The sequence below is a fragment of the Lathyrus oleraceus genome, chromosome 1, assembly GCF_024323335.1.
Source record: "Lathyrus oleraceus cultivar Zhongwan6 chromosome 1, CAAS_Psat_ZW6_1.0, whole genome shotgun sequence".
Classification (NCBI taxonomy): Eukaryota; Viridiplantae; Streptophyta; class Magnoliopsida; order Fabales; family Fabaceae; genus Lathyrus; species Lathyrus oleraceus.
This window is the reverse complement of record NC_066579.1, coordinates 364,807,673-364,818,334: the sequence shown is the minus strand read 5'-3', so window position 1 is coordinate 364,818,334 and position 10,662 is coordinate 364,807,673. Positions and strand designations below refer to the sequence as shown.

Genomic DNA, 10,662 nt, shown 5'->3' with positions numbered 1-10,662 from the left:
ATGATTATGAGTTGATATTGCTGTTGCTGAATATGTGTAATCTGATTAGGGTAATGATATGTGTTATATTACTTAGCATTACATGATATTTTATAATGCTTATTATATCGATTGAAGGACTCACCCTTACAACTATGTTTTCAGGTAACGAGCAGTGATCGAATAGAAGCTAGTCATGGGAGTCTAGTGTAGTCCTTAGTGGGTCATGCTCTGGTAGATGTAACATCGGAATGGGATGTTTTACTATGTTTTCTTTTGGTTGTTGAACAACTTTACATGTAATGTAGTACATGATTTGAATGTTGTTCTTTTGTATCCGCTGCGAATTATGCAAAAGTGTTCTATTTTGATTGAATAAATGAGCATGACAGGATATATTGATGATTGGTGTGAAATGATTGTGTGACACCCTTCAGGGCATAATTACTCTGATTGATATTTTTATTATTTTAATTAAATATTTGGGGTATTTTAGAAGGGTGTTACAGATGTCACGACATCTCATTCTATGTCACCCTAGAATGGATGAACACCTGGTTCTGTGCATCAGGGAGAAAGACTCAACAGAGATCAATCCTAGCACTCACTTTTGTTGTGTTCTTACACTGTTATCAGCATGATGTCTTACTGTTGATTTTGGACATCATATGTTACATTGTTCCTGTGTGTTTGTCTTTTACTTGTATTTCCTGAATTACAGGTTGAACACTTTAATCTAATTTCCACTTATTAGATTGCTAACAACTAGGTTATTTGTTAGGTTCATTAATTGTAGGTTAATAGTTGGTTTCCTGGATTTTAGCTCAGCTGTTGAATCCCTGAAGAATAGCCTGAGAAAAATACCTAAACAGAAAAACCAAACATCCTACACTTTAGCACATGCTGTTGAGAATGAATGTCACAACATTCAGTTCGACAGTCAGAACATATGTTGATTCTGTTATGTTCCTGGAACCATGCTGTGCTAAGTTTGCAGTACTGTAAAAGACCAACTAGTCTCTACTTCAGTATCAGCCTTCAGTATCAACTGTCAAAACATCCAGTTTAACAGTTTCACACTGATCCTTCGGCCAAGTCTGTTATCCTTGAATAGAACATACTTAAATAAATACTGAACTAAAATAAACCTGCTTATTATTCAGTATACGCTGTCACTGATGAATGTTACAACATTCTGATTGACATTCAAACAGAAGGCTATATACCAGGTCTGTTATCAGCTTGATAAGCTGACTGGAATACCTGCTGAGTTATGACAGTAATAAACACATGCAGAAGGATAACAAACACAGGAACTTGTTAACCCAGTTCAGTCCAACATGACCTACATCTGGGGGCTACCAAGCCAGGAAGAAGATCCACTATTAGCAGTATTAATTCAGAGTTAAACTCACCCGTTTACAACTCTTCACTTAATCCCTACCCAATGCAATCTATACCTAGGAACTCCTAGATAGAAACCTCCAGTTTCCATTCCTATCACTACAAATACAATGTAATGTTACCACACCTTGAACTTGCTTCACAGCTTCATTCAAGAACAAAATCACTCTTGCCTACAGGCTTTGAGTTACAAATACTCTCAGCTTTTACCACTGAGAAACACATGGTAACCTTCCCACAGACTGGGAGGTTTACCTCACACACACCCCTAAAAATTCATTCTAAGAGGCTTACAAAAACTAGGTTACAATTAGCTATTTATAACCTAATCACCCAACTGGATTTGGGCCTTCAGAAATCGCAGCAGACTTGTTCTTTGCTGTTACAACTTCAGCAGAAAAATTCTGCTACAAACAAGGTCTTCAATCCTAAAATCTCTCCATATATATCTCCTTGCTTTGAGCCTATATATCTTCTGATTGAGTCTTCAAGACCTCCACATGGGAGTTAGGATATTCACCAGATATCCTTGCTAATCCCAGAATATATACTGAATTAATTAATTCAGTTTTCTACACATGTACGATGTCACAGACCTGATGTCGTGACATCGTACAAGACATGTTGGTCCAGATGTTGAATTTCTTCAACCTAACATATTAAAACAACAGAGGTGATTACATTATTTGTTTTACTAAAATTAATGCCAATCCTAAGGTATTAACAATACCAATGGTGAAAGAAGTGGGAATGATGAAGGTTCAATCAGTCAGAAAAGAAATAACAACATAATCACAATTAAAGTTGTTACCTTCTTTAGTGTCATCATACTCGAAGTCGCTCTATGAAAGATTGCAAATCTGTGTGAATTCTTCAAGGCTTAGCTGGATCAGAAGCTTCTTTATTTCAGATATGAGGGTTCCATCTACATAATTAAAGTTTGCATAGAATAATCTTGCTAAGGTGGGAAATCTTTCTTGGGGCACTTCAAAGATGAAGTTCTTAAAACTGGCCTCTACAAAAACTTGGACAAAGTTGAAATCATTAAAGATTTTCTCATCCAAGTAGTGAGACTCAAATATTTCTCTTTCAACATAGTATTGGTTGAAGTTTGTTTCTTGATCTTAGGTTAAGAAGGCTTAGAGTAGTAGGAGGATGAGGCTTTAAGGTGTGTGCTCTTTTAGGTGTCATTGTTGATGAAGATGATGAAGAGACGAAGAAGATAAATTTCTCTAAAAACACCTAAGTATGAAAACAATAGAAGGTAGAATGAGATGAAAAGGAAGAAGAGAAAATACCTATTTATAGGGATTGTTTAATCGACTATAAATGTCTTCTAATCGGTTATATCATTGAATGCAACAATTGAACATTGGGAACTAGCTGTTATGTTTTTTTCCAAAGTCCTAATAAGTTATTTCCTTCACCTAGTCGATTATTTGGTGCATGGCGTGCCAAATTTGAAATGAATTCGTCTAATCGATTAGATCCTAAATCTAATAGATTAGTTAGTGCATTTTCAGACTTTGGTGCTTTTAGGCCTTGATTTGAGTTTTGGCTTTGGCATGCCGTTTTTTACACCATTTCATCCTTTTTGCACCCCTTTCTTAAAAAATGCTAGAAACTCGTACATTTTATTAACATTTATAATTTTTAAATGATGAGCAAATATTAAACCAGTTCTTTAGATGGTTAATTAGATTTTTATAATTATTCAATCTCTAAAAAGTGTACTACCTTAAATATTAAGCAATCTTGATAAAGTCTCCCCCATTTGAGGGAACAACAAGATAATGTCATAAATTATACTCGATAAATTAGATAATGCAAATAATCGATTGTTGTTGCCTAAAATGGAAGGTTTAGATGCATAATCGTTACCAATCTTTAAGAGACTGTAACAATTGATTATATACTTAATTATCCATCATCTGATCGATTAGGGAAAATAAATAATGAATTAGGTAGTTGCAAAAAGTCTTCTAATCAATTGAATGATTTCCTAATCAATTGGCTAGGCTCCAATTTTTTGGGGTGATTTTAATTAAAAAATGATAGACTTTAAAATATTTTTAGTGTGTGATTAGCCATAATACTTCCAGAAATGCCCATTGTGTCTTTACAAAATACTAACCACTCAAGCAGACACGATCATACGAGCTTTCACACCTCATCTCTTTCAAACTTTGAAGCTTCAAGTCTTGGCATTATCATCTTTGACTTTAGCATCAAACAAGAGCCTTGAATCTTCTAGATGAGGTTTGACATATCTCCATGTTAATTACCATCATCTGGGAGATTAACATTTAAAACCACTGATAATCATAAACCCTAAGTCTTCACTTGAGAGTCATTAAAATACAATGTTGACTTTAAGCAAATGTTTTTCTTGATTGTAAAGATATCTTGATCAACCATATTGTACATCTTTGACCGCTTGAACTATCTTCAGAAATTGCTTGACTTTAAATGCGCTAATAATCAAAATTAAACAACTACTGGTTGACTTATATCTTTGTTACCATATGTTTCACCATATTGGATCAATTCTTTTTTATACATGCAAACACATAGATATACATCTTTTATTTTTCTTCAATGAACATTTCAATATGCATGTTCTTAGGAGCTAATTCATTCAGGTTATGGAAAACTTGCTCCGCTAACTTTCGTCTAAGCTGAAAACGTATGCCACTAATGGCCAACTTCAGTCTAAGCTGAAAACGTATACCACTAATGGCCTTTGAAGAACACTAAACATCAAAGAATTAGATATGACACTTTCTTGCCTTTTCCTTAACCTACTGAAATGCCTTGAGTTGATTCATTTATTTGTTATTTCAAATTCATCATGCCAACTGCCATCGTTTCAATTTGAGGCTAATGAAATATCCCATGAAAACACATTTCTACTTTTTAAATTTTAAATTTTGTTTTAAAAGTTATACTAATGAAATTTGCACCTTAAATATAAAAGAAAATTGTAGGAAATTCAAACATGCAATCCAACATATCGAATCAAATATCATTGTAACTTTTTATCAACTCAGCCCCTCTTACATGACCAATTTGTTCTATTTCTAGTGTGTTTAAATTAATCATTTTAAATAAGAAAATATATATCACTACTACAGAAAACACCTCTCATAATATTTGGAAAATGGATACAACCACATCCGACAAACCGTTGTGAAGTAAGGTATGATTGTATGTATGATTCTTTCCACCACTATCTTGCGACAATGATTATAAGTAAAGTATCACGCAACCTATCACAACGATTACTTTAAACAACCATTGTTGTATGTCTCAACCTATTACAACGATTACTTTAAACAACCGCTATTGTAATGTTTTTTAATAAAATAAAAAAAATGCAGCAGTAGAACAACAACAACAACAATAGCAAGACACAAAAACAAGAACAAGAACAACAAGAACTACAATAAGAACAAGAACAAGAACAAGAACAACAAGAACTACAACAAGAACAAGAACAAAAACAACAACAAGAACAAGAACAACAAGAACAACAGTAACAACAAGAAGAAGAACAACAAGAAAAACAAGAATAACAACAAGAACAAGAACAAGAACAACAACAACAAAATGAACAACAAAAACAACAACAACTAACATTGCTAACTTGAATCCATGTTTTCCTTGTCTAATTAAAGTTGGAGAAAAGGTGGTGGAGTTCTGAAATTTGTTAATGAAAGAAATGATGTTTTCGAGTTTTGTTTATGAAAGAAATGGGCTTTTCTAGTTTGGTTTAGTGGAGAAATAGAGTGTTGTAAATGGAAGATGATGTTTGGAGGTAGAAGATGTAGTTCGTATAAGTTGGAAGTTCATCTAAATTTTAGGTTTCACGCAGATCACCTATGGTAGTGTCTTGAGCGTTGATACTCACTAAATGAACGATAAATATTTGTTTAAGGATGGTGAAGAAACTCAATAAATACACTTATATTTCCCCATGATCCTGAGTGACTTTTCACCACGGTTGAAAGATCCAACCGTGATAAAAAGTGGCTTAAAAATTAATTAAAATAAAACTGTAAATGCTAGGATTCGAACACATGACCAACGCCATTTTTTCACAACGGTTGGAAGTTCCAAACGTGGTAAAAGTGACTTAAAATAAATAAAAAACAAAGTTGTGGATACAAGAATTCGAACTCATGACTAGACACCATTTCTCACCACAGTTGGAAGTTCCAACAATGGTGAAAAATGACTTAAAAATAAATATAAAATAAAATTGTGGGTGTTAGGATTCGAATCATGACCAAACGATCATTTTTCACCACGTTTGAAAGTTTCGATCGTGTTGAAAAATGACTTAAAATGAAAATAAAAGAAAATGACCTAAGTGAATAAATTCTAAGAGAGTGAATACTTTAATCGAAGAGAAATGCCATTACAAAAGATATTTTTTTATAGAATTAGATTTAAATATCATGAGTTTTTTTAATAAAAAAAGCATGAATTATATTACAACTTTACTATTTTTTAATTTTTTTGCTTAAGTATTCATTTTAATCAATACTGTACCAAAAAAAATTAATACATGTTTTTTATTTAAAAATAACCTCATTAATGTCATTTATTCATCATTAATTATAATTATCAACATAACTGTACCACAAACACCCGTGTTCAAATAAGTGAAATAATTCAAATAAAGAATATAATTTATTTTGAGTATGGTGTGAGTTTGAAGGAAAGAGAGGAGAATCCTTAAAATGAGAGTAGTAAAAAAAAAATTAACATTTTTTAAAAAGTGTATTATTTTGAGAATAATAAATAAATATATCATTAATATAATTCTAATTTAAAAATATTATAACAAAATAGATTATATTTAAAAATATCTTTTATACAATTTTAAATTTCTCATTTAATTTTTTTTATACTATATAAAAAATTAACCTCCTAAATTGAACACTATTATTTCCTTCATTTTAGTTCCTTTTTCTTTTTACCCAAACCCATCCTCAATTTTCTCCTCCAAACTTGAAAAAAAAGTATAAAGCTGAATACGAATTTTAGGATTATACAAAGCACTTTCTTATGAGAATTATATAGCTAAAAAAACTAGTTTTCCAAACATGATACAGTAGTCTTTGTTTATTCGGTTACCACACAGTCAAAAGATAACATGACTTTTAGATGAACATGAACTCAGGTATAAGTTAAGAATCAAGCTACCTATATGCTTGCTCTGTTTTCACGACTCATATATATATTTATACTTCACCATACTTTCAAATCGCATGCAATAACCATCATTCATTTGGTTAGATTCAAGTGGACACAACAAGATATTTGGTATGAGGAATTAAGAGAGTTGAAACAACATATCCTTCTGGTGGTTTCTGAAAAGGGAAGTAAATTATCAAGGTTAGTAATCATCTCTAGTCTTTACTTTTCTTTTACTCTGCTGCTCTAGAATTTCAATAAACTTTGAAATAAAACTAAGTATATTCGGCTGAACCCGTGAAAGTTAACAAAAAAAATTAACAATTTTTATTTATTTTGTTTTCATCTCAGTTTTCATATGCAATTCATTTTTCTTTATATGTTAAATAAAAGTGTTGAATTTTTTTATTATTTACAAGTCAAGTTTAGGAATTGATACTAATACTGCAGATGCCAAAAACTTGTTCAGTAAATATAACCATTATAGTATTGTTGTAATTTTTCTTTTTACCCCATCACAATGATAAGCATCCTCTGAATCTATCCAATCATACACATTTTTCCACGCATTATATGCAAACGAACAAATGTAAAATAAGTTAAGTAAAAAAATAAATATTACTTATACTATATTGATGATCTAGAGAGAACATACGTGACGTGATAGATGATGGTTTGAAGGAGATTGATGGACCCATTTCATTTGGCTTCAAAGAAAGAAATTTTACATAAGAAACACAAAACTTATGAAGCTGCTTCTGCCTTCTACCGAAGAAGACCTATCAAAGAGGAATTAAAGACGAGTTTCATTGTTTGTTGTCTCTAAATTAAAGCTAGGACCACCTTACACCGACCTACATTCGGAGTAGGTTTGTCATTGGGACGGAGTGGGACTATGTTTGTTGTCCTCATCTCTGAAGTGCATTCGGAATGAACTTTGTTCCTCGTCCCGTCTCTACTGGAAAAATTTTCATTTCTTCAAACTTCTAAACTGCAAAATTTCTACAAAATTTCTACAATGATCTCCATTATCGTAGATAAGTTGTCATCCTTAATTTTGAGATCATACTTTTTTCTAAATAGAGAGGACTTTTTTGTTTTTAAAAAAAAATCTATTTATATATATTTTAAATAAATAATTAAACAAACGAGGATCAAGAGATTATGTGTCATTTTTCTTAGAAGAGCATCATATTTATCATTGATTGCATTCATCAAATGTAGATATTTAATAACTTCTCTTATATTGGACGATTCCATATTTTCAATGAGTAGATACTTTGTGACATGAAATGTCCTTTTTATGTTTAAAGGTGTTATATTTGGAATGAGTGATCACATGATAAGATAGTGTTGCCTCCGAGGTTTATGATGGTGGGCTAATTGAAGCATTTAATTATGAAAGTTGTTGTTAAGAGTCACATATCGGGTTAATATGTCATTTGAAAATATGTTTATAAATCGAGTGACATTCACTTTATAAGTCAGGTTTGTCCGGTTATGTTAGACCTAACCACAATTATGATATGAGATGATATCATAGCCTAGTTCAAAATCCGTTGAAGTATCTTTTATCAGGTTTTCTCTATCAGATCATCTATCATTTATATCCAGACACCAAATCCAATAGTGATAGGTGTGAGAGGGTATGTTAAGAGCCCCACATTGATAATATGTGACTCAGACATAAGTTTATAAGTGAGGATAACCCTCACCTTACAAGTCAGTTTTATAAAATTGTTTTAGGTTCAACCACAATTCTAAAAGATGTTGAATAAATATAGAGTATTACTTAGTGAAGTATTGGTAATAGAAGGACCCTAATGAGTAAGTGATGGTTGTGTCGAGGATGTATATTTGGTGAGGATGAAGAATAATTTGACGATGGACTTTTGACAAGTTGGAAAGGTAACATGGTGCGAGGTTGTTGGGTAATGTTACTTAGTAAGTGGTTGAAAGTTAAAGTATAGTTAATATTTTCAATGTATGGAAAAACATGGTAAAAAATTTGACATGTCAAGAGATATAATTTTTTATGTGATATGAAGAGTTAAGGAAATGATAAGCATATCGAGATTAGACATAACCTATAAAGATGCTTGTTTTGGAGTACAAGTGAAGTTCATGAGATTATGTAAAGAAAAACCAATAAAAACATAAAAAAAAAACCAACACCACGAAACTGTAGAGGATTTGGTTTGCTTTGGTTTAGATATTGGAATGGTAATTTCATGTTAGGGACCATGGTTGAAATTTGTTTATAAATTGAACTACAATGTGAAAGGTATAACTCTAGAGGTATTAAGGTAATTTGGATGTAAGAAGGATAACTTTGTATGTCTCAACTATGTGTTTCTGTCTTCTCTTAGCACACGAGCATTTAGTTCAAGTCATAACTTTGACTGTCTCAACTATATGCCTATGTCTTCTCTTTTAGAAAATTTTAATTTTTAAAACTCTTCTCCATTATTGGCGTTTAAGGTAATTATTAGAAAATTGAAGTAGTTTTGAACTAATATTTTAAATTTTGAAAAGATTGAGGATAGATTTGGTTTTATTTTTCAAGATAAAAATTCTAATATATTTTTATAAAATGGTTAATAATAACCAAGTAATAATAATATCCATCGATGTATTTTATCGAAGTTGGTCTCATACATCATTACACATTACTTCAAGAGGTTTTCTACTAGTTAATCTAAATATATAGAAAGGTAATATATGACTTTTAAGGATATTACATGAAAAGAAAGAGGGTTGATTTTTTAAGGGTATTTGTGGAAGAAAATACATTTGTCTCATAATTTGACCCGACAAATATCCAAGGATATGGTGCCAAGGTGGATTGATGGTAATGGTTTGTGAAATGAGCTTTGGGATCACCAAAAATTTATATTCACGCACCAAGCTAAATAATGAAAATTGTGAGAATCTGAATTGGAAAAATCACTCGATATATATCAAGGATTCAAACTAAAATCATGTTTTACATATCATTCCCAGACTATCCATTATCTATATTCACACACTACAGTCCCACATTGATTAAAGATAGAATCTGAAAATTGTCTATAAAGAGTGACACCATTCACCTTATAAATCGATTTTGCAAGGATGGACTATTTCAAAATAAAAATGAGAAAATAATAAATACAATATCTTAGATAATTTTAAAAATTATACAACTTTGACATTATTTTAAACGATTCAAATGTGATTGGAGACGATTGTAAAATAGTTATTAGTATTATTTTAATTAAATAAAAAATAAAATTTTATTTATTTTTATTAAATATCAGAGACAAATATTTCATATAAATATCTTACCCTAATTTTCTTTTGAGCAGATATCTTTTATTGTATCTGATAAAAAAATATTTTTTCGTGCTTTATACAAATAAAAATAAAAATTATTATTATTTTAATTTAATAATTTATTAATCAAAATTTTATTTTTAAAAAATGAATATATAAGATGTTAAGTATTCGAAGCGATAATTCCGCAACTAGCATAGAAGTTGAATTAACTGAATATATTGTGAGATTAATTTTATCTACAACAATTTATCACAAATCAATATTTGCATAAATTTTAACATAGATATAATATAACTAGGGTCAAATATTTTAAAATAAATCAGCAATTACACGCGGAAAATAAATTAAATACCAATAGTATTTGCATGTTTGTAAGGCAGGTATACATTATAAGGAAAGTATGAAAACCATCATTAATTACTTCATCTTATTTAATGATTTGAAAATTTCACCGAATATAATACTTATCCTAATTTCATCTCCCCATCACCATTGCACATGGAGATTACAGTGCTATAAATTGCTATACATACCAAACATTGTATCACAGCATGAGGGTTGGGGGTATCTTTCAAGACTATTCATTTTGTTATTAGGTCTGAGTTTGCTTTGCACTTAATTGATTGAAAAGTTTTCCAACCTCTTACTAAAGAGGTACTAAAGAGGTGAGTCATCAACCTCTGATACCTCTTGTTTTTTACTTCAAAATAGTATAATAGTATAGTACAATCATATTCATGGTTCTTTTATTTTCCATGT

At 30.8% G+C, this 10,662-nt stretch overlaps 1 long non-coding RNA gene across 1 annotated transcript; it reads left to right on the top strand.

The window, feature by feature from the left end:
• Positions 1–6,344: 6,344 nt before the first annotated feature.
• On the top strand, positions 6,345–7,584 carry LOC127136804 (uncharacterized). The gene is made up of 3 exons (XR_007808684.1): positions 6,345–6,571; positions 6,688–6,786; positions 7,230–7,584. It is a non-coding gene; the product is annotated as an uncharacterized LOC127136804 (long non-coding RNA).
• Positions 7,585–10,662: the final 3,078 nt, after the last annotated feature.